This window comes from Bombina bombina, chromosome 2 (assembly GCF_027579735.1).
Source record: "Bombina bombina isolate aBomBom1 chromosome 2, aBomBom1.pri, whole genome shotgun sequence".
Classification (NCBI taxonomy): domain Eukaryota; kingdom Metazoa; phylum Chordata; class Amphibia; order Anura; family Bombinatoridae; genus Bombina; species Bombina bombina.
This window is the reverse complement of record NC_069500.1, coordinates 733,307,035-733,321,834: the sequence shown is the minus strand read 5'-3', so window position 1 is coordinate 733,321,834 and position 14,800 is coordinate 733,307,035.

The following is a 14,800-nucleotide window of genomic DNA, read 5'->3' as shown; positions in this document are numbered from 1 at the left end:
ATTAGGGCAAAACAGTTCCAGGTTGGACTAGGACTAGTGTGATTTATGTATTGAATTGTAGGGAGGTTGTGGTAACTGGAAGTGGGCACATCCTGATCAAGAGTTCTGGACAGGCATGTGCATTCATGCCTTTCTGCACTAAACGAATGACAAAGATGAAATATTTGACCATTTTCGGAGCCGGATTTATTCTTGTGAAAGTGCAACACGCTAAGATTTGAATTTGCACAGAACTTGGTGTGTTGTGCTTTCAAAAGAATAAATCTGTCACTGAAAATTACTGAATGCTTCTTGTGGCTGCCATCTTTGGCATTCGTTTATTGTTCTTGGTAGTATCATAATCATCTAAGTCAAATAGTAATTTATATATATATATATATATATATATGTGTATATATATATATATATATATATATATATATATAAAACACAATAAATGTGAACCACTCAAATATTAAAATACAGAAGTCACTTTGTGGTTAACTTTACTCAGAATTTTAGCCACCTGTATAGCAAACAGAATGCACTAAAATTCTGATTACATTGAACAGATATATTGGCCCTCATCCAACTACTATATTTGGAATGTCTTGGTAAAGAGGGAGATAGTCCTGCAGAACACACCATTGCTGCTTTAAAAAGCATCCAATAGCATTAAAGACCCAAGGCAAACCAAAGTGCCTCAACTCCTCTAGATCAACTAGGCATAGCAACTGGGGCCTGTCTCCGATTCTCTCAATAGCATTGCAGATATCTTAGTGTAAAGAGGCAGTAGTTTGCACCCTAGCTCATGACTCCTCAGCCTCTATAGTTGCCTCAGACACATGGCTACTCTCTGATTCCACATTCTCCTGCAAACCTTCACCTCCCAGAATGGAGAGCTTGCAGGGTAACTCTTTATAGCTGGGCCCAGAAGTGAGCTGTAGGGGTAGTTAAGCAAGATTCTCTTGTGCGATTTGTCTGCATAACCCCAACACACTCCATATCCGCAGTCCGAGAAGTGTTCTCACACACAGCATCTTTAAAAACCCAATGTATATCCTCAACAAGGTGCTCAAAGTTTTTGTTTAGCAATGCACAGAGAGTAGAGATGAGTTATTACTCCTGTAATGCCAATTTATTAGGAAAAGTATTCACTCTTCCGTGTTTAAGTACTGTAACAGTTTGGATCTCTTTATCATACTTTAAAGTTTACAGCATTCAAAAAACATTGGGACAGCATAAGAAGCCGCTATATCCGGGTTACTAGAGGGTTAGGTGGAGGCCGGATCATCTCTAGACAGATCACTGTTCCGATTCTTTAGGTGTTAAGAATATCGTCACTAGTTATCTCAAACTGATTGGCAAGCCAAACAGCAACAAAATATGATTAATAGCACATGACTATTCTGTTAAAGGGACACTGAACCCAAATTTTTTCTTTTGTGATTCAGATAGAGCATGCAATTTTAAGCAACTTACTTTTTTACTCCTATTATCAATTTTTCTTTGTTCTCTTGCTATCTTTATTTGAAAATAGGAGTAAATTAGAATGTTGCTTAAAATTTCATGATCTATTTGAATCACAAAAGAAAAATATTGGGTTCAGTGTCCCTTTAAGTGATACACAGCAGGTTTATCAGCTAAACATTTAAGCCTCTGAAAGAAGCAGCCATTCTAGATGCTGCACCGGTAGAATAGCCCAAAAGTAAAATTTAATTTAGAAGACACATTCACCGAGATTACGAGTTTTGCGGTAACAGGGGTGTGTTGCTAACGAGCATTTTTTTCTCACCGCAAAATTGTATGCTGTGTCTGAATCATAAAATAATTTTTTTGGGGTTGTATGTCCCTGTAAAAGTTAATGGAAAGTCAGGGATCTTGTAAATTACATACATATAGACTGGGCATTAAAATGCTTACTACTGCATTTTTTTTTCTAATAGTCTTTATAAATATTTTAAATTATATTGCTCCCTTCTACTTAGGGGAAATCTGCTACGTGCCACCCCTTATTTTTTTTGCCCTGGTGACGTTTCTCTTGGTCAGCCAATCAGCTTCTGTGCCACTTGGCTTGCTGTTTTGAATAGGTTGGGATTTTGATGGCCGGAATTGCTCATGCTTCCTTCTCAAATGGAGTTCCCAATGACATAATGATATACAGTGAATCAGACCTCTTGTTTAAATTCACTGTTTTTCGCATGCCTAAGGCACAGGAGCATGCAGTTAGGTGGAACTGCTGTTTACGCCACTAAACTACAGAAAATAAAATAAATGCTAACAGGCTGAGGTCAAATTTAGCTGAACAGGAGCAAGGACACAAGGAACTTCATGACAGAATATCCAAGCAAAAAATGGTACCACTACAGATCTTTTAAAACCTTCTGCAACTCTTCTGGCATTAATTCTGCCGCAGTTATTTCTTATGTTCATACTACAAATGGTGCTATCCTTTGTGCCTTTACCCTTTTCAGAAACATCATTAATACCGGTATGGATCCTTACCACGCTATCCTTAATGCACCTAGTCTTCCATTCTGTGCTAACCTCAACCTTCTTTTCCACCTTCAGATCCGTCATATCGCACTTCACAGCCAATTAATGCTGATTCCTAGGTAACTCCACGGGAGTGAGCACAATGTTATCTATATGGCACACATAAACTAACGCCCTCTAGTTGTGAAGAAATATTAACATGCAATCAGATAAGAGGCGGCAGTCAAGGGCTAACAAATTAGCATATAAGTCTACCTAGGTTTAGCTTTCAACTAAGAATACTTAGGGAACAAAGCAAAATTGATGATAAAGGTAAATTTGAAAGTTGATTAAAATTACTGTCCTATCTGAATCATGAAAGTTTTTTTTTTGACTAGACTGTCCCTTTAATTGTTTTTGATTTAAAAATTATTCCAATATCCCACACAAAATTTTATGTGACAAGTCAGAAAAATATAACATTCTGTAAAACATACATTGCCAAACTATAAAAAAATTAAAACTTCTATTAACAACAGATTTGTGACAGTCAAGAACATTACAATATGCATTATGTGTAAGTAAGACAGAATTGGCTATTGGATTTCCCTTCAAAGCCTACTTCATAATTTATCATTAGTGTTTAGTTTAGACATAGAATAATAAATAGGAGATTATTAGGTGTTCTTTCATGGGTTGTTAAGCTTCTCTAGGGAGTCAAAGGGCCCTCAAATCTTTTAAGCTGTATAAAGGAGGGTCACACGTCTGCACTGCCATTAGGATAACACAGTTGCAGTGTGGGGAGGTTGTGGTTAAAGGACCAGTCAACATAGTAGATTTGCATAATCAACAAATGCAAGATAACAAGACAATGTAATTGCACTTAGTCTGAACTTCAAATGAGAAGTAGTTTTTTTTTCTGACAATTTTAAGTTATGTCTTTTTCCACTCCCCTTGTACCATGTGACAGCCATCAGCCAATCACAAATGCATACACATACCATGTGACAGCCATCAGCCAATCACAAATGCATACACACTTATTCTTGCACATGCTCAGTAGGAGCTGGTGACTCAAAAAGTTTAAATATATAAAGACTGTGCACATTTAGTTAATAGAAGTAAATTGGAAAGTTGTTTAGAATGGCATGCTCTAGCTGAATAATGAAAGTTTAATTTTGATTGAGTGTCCCTCTGCAATGGGGCAAATCCTGATCAAGAGTTCTGAACATGCATGTGCATGCGTGCCTTTCTTCTTGTGAAAGTGCAACACACTAAGATATGAATTTGCACAGATCTTGGTGTGTTGCACTTTTACAAGAATAAATCTGTCTGTAAATTACTGAATGCGGCTTGTGGCCGCCATCTTTGGCATTCGTTTAGTTTTCTTGGTAGTATCATAATCATCTTAGTCAGGTTTTTCTTTCTTTTTTTTTCAAGAATACCAAATTTGAATTTAAAAGACACAGGACGTGATTTTCCACATCAAGTCAGAGAAAAAGAGTATTATGAGCAACAATACAGTGTGAAGTTATACAAAGCCAATCCACAAGTCCCATATTACACAACAATTTAATCTTAGATATTAAACCAATTATTAAGGCGACCTCAAGGAAACTAGTTTTAACAAAGAACCAATTTATTGAGATTGCACTACTGGTGCTGAAATAGTTAGGAATTTTACCAAAGAAACAATAGAAGTTATATTAGCCAGCAAGACATAACATATATTTAAACAAATACTACGTGGACACCTGTACAGTAAAGATTGCATCTGCTCTCAGTAGTAAGCAACACACTCAAAGGTGTTTAAAGGGACAGTAAATTCAAAACCAAACTCTCATTATTCAGGTAGAGCAGCAATTTTAAACAGCTTTATAATTTACTTCTATTATCTAATTTGCTTCATTCTCTTGGTATTCTTTTTTCTTTTGTTAGATTATGAGAGTTCATGAGACATTACTTGTGGGAATATTCATCTCCTGACCACTAAGACTAGGCATAAGACATAACACACAACAGCTTTAAATCCCTCCCACTTCCCAAGATCCACTGTCATTTTCTTCTGCTTCCTTGATGAGAAGTGAGGTGAATCCTCGTCGTTGAAAGGGGATACTCTAACCAATCTGAGGCCTTCTTGCAGTAACCTGTCATTCAGAGGGGTAGACAAGGAGTTATTGGCAAAGCAGTGAAAAGGTCTTTTCTTAGTGGGAAATGTCACAGACCTCCCAGGTGAAATCCTCTGGGTTGTAAATTCTGTTATGGGCTTAGATCCTTGGCATTGTGCTCACACTACCTAGTATGGGCTCCTCTACTAGAAGCAGGTTGCTGCAGCTGAGGTAAGTACAGTAGATGAAGGTGCTAAGAGGTTAGTACTTGCACCTTCATAGCCCACTGGCTATTAGTAAAAAAAATGGTCACATTCTTCACATGTCTGGGGACAAATGTATACACCATACACTTTATAACCGCACTTTTGTGCACTTTCAAGTTACTGTTGCTTTAAATTTAGTACAATCACGCTTAGCACGCTCAGAGGCTGCTTCTGAGCTGTACACTAAGTTTTCCTTCACCTGCACTAAATTTCTGCTTATTGCCTTCGGTTACTTTGCTTCAGCACTCTCTCAGGTGTTCTAAGGCTAATTGTTGTAGCAAGCTTTTTAGTGCGCTTTTTCTGTTTTAATCCTTTCCTGTGTTGCTGTAACATTCTCGGGAAGACTCAGGAGTAGGACAGATGGGACCTGGAGGTGATAAGACACTCTGATCAACAAAGCTTGGCTTTAAATTTGGGGTACAAGTTTTATTTAATCCTTTATTTGCTGTTATTTGCACAGTTTTTCAGCGCTTATTTGACAATACTAATTACTGTTTCCTTCCTGATGGCTAGATTACAAATTTTGCGTTATGAGTGAAAAAGCTTCATAACGCTGCTTTTTCACTACCGCTACTATTACGAGTCTTGTAGGTATACCTGTACCGCACACTTTTTTGGACGTCACGCAACGTAACTACCGCACCTTTCAAAAAGTCCTTTTTCAATGGGACTTCCATAGCGCCGGTATTACGAGTTTGCCTGTCCGGCCAAAAAGTGAGCGGTACAGCCTATAACTACAAGATCTGTACCGCCACCTGAAAGTCAGTAGTTATGAGTTTTACGTTACAACGCTATAGCATAAAACTCATAACTAAAGTGTTAAAAAGTACACTAACACCCATAAACTACCTATTAACCCCTAAACCGAGGCCCTCCCGCATTGCAAACACTAAAATAAAATTATTAACCCTTAATCTGCCGCTCCAGACATCGCCGCCACTATCATAAACATATTAAACCCTAAACCGCAGTACTCCCGCATCGCAAACACTAGTTAAATATTATTAACCCCTAATCTGCTGCCCCAATGTCGTTGCCACCTACATACACTTATTAACAAAAAAAGGGGGTTAAATAAACTAGCGCTTAAGAGTTAATATCCCTTGCCTTACACATATACACTTATTAACCCCTAATCTGCTGTCCCTAACATCTCCGCAACCTACATTACTGTTATTAACCCCTAATCTGCTGCCCCCAAAATCGTTGCCACTATACTAAAGTTATTAACCGCTAAACCTAACCCTAACGTAACCCTAACCCCCACTAACTTTAACATAATTAAAATAATTCCAAATAAAAATTACAATTAATACCTAAATTATTCCTATTTAAAACTAAATAAATACTTACCTGTAAAATAAAACCTAAGCTAGCTACAATATATCTAATAGTTATATTGTATCTAGCTTCGGTCTTATTTTTATTTCACAGGTAAGTTTGTATTTATTTTAACTAGGTAGACTAGTTAGTAATAGTTATTAACGATTTACTAACTACCTAGCTAAAATAAATACAAAGTTACCTGTAAAATAAAACCTAACCTGTCTTACACTAGCACCTAACATAACACTAAAATTAAATAAATAAATAATTATAATAATAATATTAATAATAATAAATTAATTACAAAAAATAATACTAAACGCTAAATTACACAAAATAAAAAAGAAATGATCAAATACTTAAACTAATTACTCCTAATCTAATAGCCCTATCAAAATAAAAAAAGCCCCCCCCAAAATAAAAAAAAACCCTAGCCTACACTAAACTGCCAATAGCCCTTAAAAGGGCCTTTTGCGGGGCATTGCCCCAATTAAATCAGCTCTTTTACCTGTAAAAAAAAAAAATACAAACAACCCCCCAATAGTAAAACCCACCACCCACACAACCAACCCCCCCCCAAATAAAAACCTACCTAAAAAACCTAAGCTCCCTATTGCCCTGAAAAGGGCATTTAGATGGACATTGCCCTTAAAAGGGCATTTAGCTCTTTTACGGTGCCCAAAGTCCCTAATCTAAAAATAAAACCCACCCAATAAACCCTTAAAAAAAACTAACACTAACCCCCGAAGATCCACTTACAGTTTTTGAAGACCGGACATCCATCCTCATCCAGCCGGGAGAAGTCTTCATCCAAGCAGCAAGAAGTCCTCAACGAAGCCGGGAAAAGTCTTCATCCAGACGGCATCTTCTATCTTCATCCTTCCGACGCGGCTCCATCTTCAAGACATCCGGCGCGGAGCATCCTCTTCTTTCGATGGCTATTGAAGAATGAAGTTTTCTTTCAATGCCGTCATCCAAGATCGGAATTAAAGGGTAAAAAATCCTATTGGCTGATGCAATCAGCCAATAGGATTGAGCTTTAATCCTATTAGCTGATCCAATCAGCCAATAGGATTGAGCTTGCATTCTATTGGCTGATCCAATCAGCCAATAGGATTGAGCTTGCATTCTATTGGCTGATCCAATTAGCCAATAGGATTGAGCTTGCATTCTATTGGCTGATCCAATCAGCCAATAGGATTGAGCTTGCATTCTATTGGCTGTTCCAATCAGCCAATAGAATGCAAGCTCAATCCTATTGGCGACATTGGGGGCGGCAGATTAGGGGTTAATAAGTGTAGGTGGGTGGCAGCGACATTGGGGGCGGCAGATTAGGGGTTAATAAGTGTAGGTAGGTGTCGGCGATGTCGGGGGTGGCAGATTAGGGGTTAATAAGTGTAATGTAGGTGTCGGCGATGTCGGGGGCGGCAGATTAGGGGTGTTTAGACTCGGAGTTTATGTTAGGGTGTTAGGTTTAAACATAAATTTTCTTTCCCCATAGGAATCAATGGGGCTGCGTTACGGAGCTTTACGCTCCGTCATTGCAGGTGTTAGGCTTTTTTTTAGCCGGCTCTCACCATTGATGTCTATGGGGAAATAGTGCACGAGCACGTGAAACCAGCTCAAAGCAGCGCTGGTATTTGTGTGCGGTATGGAACTCAACGCTGCCATATTGCCCGCAAACGCCGTTTTTTGGAAAACCTGTAATAGCAGCGCTATTAAAGGTGAGCGGTGGAAATAACTTGCAAGTTATTGCCGAGCCACTCATAACGCAAAACTCGTAATCTGGCCGTGAGTTAGTTTTACATTGTGCCTTTCCTTCTCTTCAGAGTTAACTATTTGTGTGCTTTATATTGCTTATTTACTTCAGTTTATCTCTGAAACTTAAGGGAAGGTCTAGTCAAAATTAAACTTTCATAATTCAGATAGGGAATGCAATTTTAAACAAGTTTCCAATTTATTTTAATCATCAAATTTTCTTTGTTCTCTTGGTATTCTTTTTGAAAGCTAAACCTAGGTAGACTCATATGCTAATTTCTAAGCCCTTGAAGTCTGCCTCTTATCTCAGGGCATTTTGACAGTTTTTCACAGCTATAGGACGTTAGTTCTTGTGTTCCATATAGATAACATTGTGCTCACACACGTGGAGTCAGCACTGATTGGTTAAAATGCATGTCTGTCAAAAAAACTAAACTAAGGGGGCAGTCTGCAGAAGCTTAGATACAAGGTAATCACAGATGTAAAAAGTATATTAATATAACCATGTTGGTTATGCAAAACTGGGGAATGGGTAATAAAGGGATTATCTAACTTTTTAAACAATAACAATTCTGGAGTAGACTGTCCCTTTAAGCTATTTCCTTACTGGTACTATGGAGCAAACTGGTGCAGCTCATGCTTCTGGTCCATTAGCTCATCGTCTAGAACACTGGTTTTCAAACCTGTCCTCAAGTCTCCCCTACAGGCAAGGTTTTTAGGATTACCTTGGATGAGGGCAGGTAAAATAGCCATGTTTATTAATCAGCTGATTATTTCACCTATGCTCCAGTTTAGATATACACAAAATGTGGCCTGTTAGGGAGGCCTGAGGACAGGTTTGTAAACCAGTGGTCTGGAAGGAAGACCCTCAGATACTTTAACCGCTTCCAGTTTGTTTCGTTTCTCAGATGTGTCCCTCTGATCAGCTTTGTACCTTGTGTGCTGAGTCTGTTGCTAACCCTAAACAGGGTTTTACTGCGCTTCAGAGTATTCAAAGGTTTTTACCATGTCAAAGTTGCTTCCAGGAGAGTTCATTAAAAATTTAAGGATTATATTCACTCTGCTATTAGTGAGGTTCTAGCTTGCTTTCCTCCAGCTGTTAAGTGCAGAAGCTTTCAAGGATTTAAACATGGTCCTTCTTTGGCCTTTAGTTCATCAAGGATTTCCTTTAGGAGCAGCCCCTGTAAAATACCATTTGATGATAGGGGTGTCTCTGACTCTGTTATTCTGAGGATAGTCTCTCTGGGTCTCAGGACCCTGCTACGTTGGTCAGGAAAGGCAGCTCCTAAGCAGTCTTCCTCTTTTCCTGTGCCTGACTCAGTTTCTGAACTTATTTCTAAGGAATGACAGAAGCCAGGTATTCCTTTTGTTCCATATACCAAGTTCAAATCTGTTTCCTAAAACGGTAAAATTGTTCTTAAGGTAGATGTAGCTATTTTCATTCTGACCAGGTGTACCACTATTCCTTTGGTTTTATGTTAAACCTGCAGTCACTGTTGCCTGCGTGGCTGCTGCCACTGCTGTGTGGTGTGAATCTTTCAGAACCTGTTTTTTGGTGAAACCCCTCTGGATGAGATTGAAGATTGTATTAATCCCCTGAGAACAGCAACTTCCTTTATTTGTGATGCAGCAGTTAAAATGATTTGCATTAATTCTAAGAAAGCTTCATTAGTCTTGGTCTGCTTTCTCTCCCTTTCCAGGGTATCTCTGTTTGTTTGGGCCTGGACTAGATCCTATTATTGCCAGTCACTGAGGGTAAGGGAACCTTTCTGCACCAAGATAAGATAAGGGTAAGCTTAGATCTGCAGGGCGTTTTCATATCCTTCAGCAATCTAAGGCTCAGAAAGATTCCACCTCTGCCCAGAGTTCTGGCTACTCCAAATCCTCCTGGAAGTCCAACTCTTTTTGGTCCAAAAACACATAGTACAAGAAGTCTACCACAGCTCACAAGACGGCATGAAAGTGCGGCCCCCATACAAGACCAGTCGCTAGTGGGGTTGCAGATTGAGTATTTTACAGGAAGCTTGTTCAGAAGTGATCTGTTCAGGATCCCTGTGTATTGCAAATCATTTCTCAGGATTATTGAAGAAGATTTCGTCCAAGGTCTCCTTGGGGAAGAATCTGTCTCAAGTGCCCTGAGATCCTTTAAAGGCTAAAGCTTTCTGGGCTTGTGTGAGAGATCTGCAATTAATGGGAATGATTGCTCCAGTTCCAGAAATAAACCAGGAGTTTTATTCAAATCTCATTATAGTATTAAAGAAAGAGGATACTTTTTGGCCTGTTTTGGATCTCAAAATATTGAACACAATCCAGAAAGTTCCTACTTCTAGGATGAAGACAATTCACACTTTACTACCTTTAGTACAGGATCGGTTTATATCAACCACAGACTTAAAATATGTTTGTTTGCATATCTCTATCACAGGGATCATGTAAAGTTTTGCTTTTTTAGACAAGCATTATCAGTTCATGACCCTCCCTTTCAGTCTGGATATAGCTCCCAAAGTGTTTAGAAAAGTACTGGGAGCTCTGCTGTCTGTAGTTCTTAACTGGTTCAGGCTCTCTCTTTTCATCTTGCTGTGTCTCATATTCAGAGAGTTGAGGTTACGAATAACTATTCTGGAACTTTGTTCAATCTCCAGGGCTGTTCAGAGTTGGCTCTGCCTCAGACACAAATCTTTTTTTGAGATTCCAGACAACACCAAAGCAATGGCTTATGTCAATCAAAAGGGAGGAACTCGCAGTTCCATATCATCAAGTGGGCAGTGTGCCATCACTGCAGGATTTCTGCCATACATGAGATTATTAAGTGTTCTTTCATGGGTTGTTATTCTTCTGTAGGGAGTCAAAGGAAAGTGGGCCATCAAATCTTTGAAGCTGTGTAAAGGAGGGTTACAAGTCTGCACTGCAATTAGGGCAAAACAGTTGCAGGTTGGACTAGGACTAGTGTGATTTATGTATTGAATTGTAGGGAGGTTGTGGTAACTGGAAGTGGGCACATCCTGATCAAGAGTTCTGGACAGGCATGTGCATTCATGCCTTTCTGCACTAAACGAATGACAAAGATGAAACATTTGACCATTTTCGGAGCCGGATTTATTCTTGTGAAAGTGCAACACGCTAAGATTTGAATTTGCACAGAACTTGGTGTGTTGTGCTTTCAAAAGAATAAATCTGTCACTGAAAATTACTGAATGCTTCTTGTGGCTGCCATCTTTGGCATTCGTTTATTGTTCTTGGTAGTATCATAATCATCTAAGTCAAATAGTAATTTATATATATATATATATATATATATATATATATATATATATATATATATATATATATATATAAAACACAATAAATGTGAACCACTCAAATATTAAAATACAGAAGTCACTTTGTGGTTAACTTTACTCAGAATTTTAGCCACCTGTATAGCAAACAGAATGCACTAAAATTCTGATTACATTGAACAGATATATTGGCCCTCATCCAACTACTATATTTGGAATGTCTTGGTAAAGAGGGAGATAGTCCTGCAGAACACACCATTGCTGCTTTAAAAAGCATCCAATAGCATTAAAGACCCAAGGCAAACCAAAGTGCCTCAACTCCTCTAGATCAACTAGGCATAGCAACTGGGGCCTGTCTCTGATTCTCTCAATAGCACTGCAGATATCTTAGTGTAAAGAGGCAGTAGTTTGCACCCCAGCTCATGACTCCTCAGCCTCTATAGTTGCCTCAGACACATGGCTACTCTCTGATTCCACATTCTCCTGCAAACCTTCACCTCCCAGAATGGAGAGCTTGCAGGGTAACTCTTTATAGCTGGGCCCAGAAGTGAGCTGTAGGGGTAGTTAAGCAAGATTCTCTTGTGCGATTTGTCTGCATAACCCCAACACACTCCATATCCGCAGTCCGAGAAGTGTTCTCACACACAGCATCTTTAAAAACCCAATGTATATCCTCAACAAGGTGCTCAAAGTTTTTGTTTAGCAATACACAGAGAGTAGAGATGAGTTATTACTCCTGTAATGCCAATTTATTAGGAAAAGTATTCACTCTTCCGTGTTTAAGTACTGTAACAGTTTGGATCTCTTTATCATACTTTAAAGTTTACAGCATTCAAAAAACATTGGGACAGCATAAGAAGCCGCTATATCCGGGTTACTAGAGGGTTAGGTGGAGGCCGGATCATCTCTAGACAGATCACTGTTCCGATTCTTTAGGTGTTAAGAATATCGTCACTAGTTATCTCAAACTGATTGGCAAGCCAAACAGCAACAAAATATGATTAATAGCACATGACTATTCTGTTAAAGGGACACTGAACCCAAATTTTTTCTTTTGTGATTCAGATAGAGCATGCAATTTTAAGCAACTTACTTTTTTACTCCTATTATCAATTTTTCTTTGTTCTCTTGCTATCTTTATTTGAAAATAGGAGTAAATTAGAATGTTGCTTAAAATTTCATGATCTATTTGAATCACAAAAGAAAAATATTGGGTTCAGTGTCCCTTTAAGTGATACACAGCAGGTTTATCAGCTAAACATTTAAGCCTCTGAAAGAAGCAGCCATTCTAGATGCTGCACCGGTAGAATAGCCCAAAAGTAAAATTTAATTTAGAAGACACATTCACCGAGATTACGAGTTTTGCGGTAACAGGGGTGTGTTGCTAACGAGCATTTTTTTCTCACCGCTCACTTAAGACAACGCTGGTATTAAAGGTCTTTTTAAACCCGGCGTTAGCCGCAATAAAGTGAGCGTAGAGCAAAATTTAGCTCCACATCTCACCTCAATACCAGCGTTGCTTAAGGTAGCGGTGAGCTGGCAAAACGTGCTCGTGCACGATTTCCCCATAGGAATCAATGGGGCAGAATCGACTGAAATAAACCTAACACCTGCAAAAAAGCAGCGTTCAGCTTCTAACGCAGCCCCATTGATTCCTATGGGGAAACAAAAGTTATGTCTACATCTAACACCCTAACATGAATCCTGAGTCTAAACACCCCTAATATTACACTTATTAACCTCTAATCTGCCGCCGCCAACGTCGCCGCCACTATAATAAACTTATTAACCCCTAAATCTAAGTCTAACCCTAACCCCACCTAACTTAAATATAATTTAAAATAATCTAAATAAAATTACTACAATTAAATAAATAATTCCTATTTAAAACTAAATACTTACCTATAAAATAAACCCTAAGCTAGCTACAATATAACTAATAGTTACATTGTATCTATCTTAGGGTTTATTTTTATTTTACAGGCAACTTTGTATTTATTTTAACTAGGTACAATAGTTATTAACTATTTAATAACTTCCTAGTAAAAATAAGTACAAATTTACCTGTAAAATAAACCCTAACCTAAGTTACAATTACACCTAACACTGCACTATCATTAAATAAATTAAGTACATTAACTACAATTAAACAAAATAAACTAAAGTACGCAAAAAAACACACTAAAATTACAGAAAAAAATAAAATTACAAGAATTTTAAACTAATTACACCTAATCTAATCCCCTAATAAAATAAAAAAGCCCCCCAAAATAATAAAAATCCCTACCCTATACTAAATTACAAATAGCCCTTAAAAGGGCTTTTTGAAGGGCATTGCCCCAAAGTAATCAGCTCTTTTACCTGTAAAAAAAAATACAATACCCCCCCAACATTAAAACCCACCACCCACACACCCAACCCTACTCTAAAACCCACCCAATCCCCCCTTAAAGGATTACTTTCTGTTATAATTTTTAAGCTAAACAACTAACATATTAAAGTTAATAAACATTAATTAAAACCTACTGACCTATATTTTCTCCAAAACAAAGTTTCATAACGTTGTAAAAGTTATATCTTTTATTCGCCGATGATGTCACGTTATCCTGCCCACTATTTTCAGCACTGCATGTTCAAAATACTTAAACCAATAACTTTGTGTTTAAAGCGCCATTTTGAAACCTAGGTATTGTAAACGGATTGGTACAGAGCAAAGGATACCCACGGAGTGGGTTTGGAAAACAATTAAATTTGCAGACAAGATTTCTGATATACGGTAGAGATATGTTAATGAAATGCTATTGATAAAAAGCGTATTTGCGGTAGTTAGTTAGTAACAGGCATAGAAAATATTAACTTACAGTGGCCCTTTAATAAAACCTAACACTACCCCCTTGAAGATCACCCTACTGTGAGACATCTTCACCCAGCCGGGCACAAGTGGTCCTCCAGAGGGGCAGAAGTCTTCATCCGATCCGGGCATATGAGGACCTCCAGACGGGCAGAAGTCTTCATCCAGGCGGCATCTTCTATCTTCATCCATCCGGAGCGGGTCCATCTTGAAGCCAGCCGATGCGGAGCATCCATCCAGACCAATGAATACACGACGAATGACGGTTCCTTTAAATGACGTCATCCAAGATTGCGTCCCTTTAATTCCGATTGGCTGATAGGATTCTATCAGCCAATCGGAATTAAGGTAGGAAAAATCCTATTGGCTGATCCAATCGGCCAATAGGATTGAGCTCACATTCTATTGGCTGATTGGAACAGCCAATAGAATGCAAGCTCAATCCTATTGGCTGATTGGATCAGCCAATAGGATTGAACTTCAATCCTATTGGCTGATTGCATCAGCCAATAGGATTTTTCCTACCTTAATTCCGATTGGCTGATAGAATCCTATCAGCCAATCAGAATTCAAGGGAAGCCATTTTGGATGACGTAATTTAAAGGAACCGTCATTCATCGTGTAGTCGTCGGTCTGGATGGATGCTCCGCGTCGGCTGGCTTCAAGATGGACCCGCTCCGGATGGATGAAGATAGAAGATGCCGCCTGGATGAAGACTTCTGCCCGTCTGGAGGTCCTCTTCTGCCCGGATCGGATGAA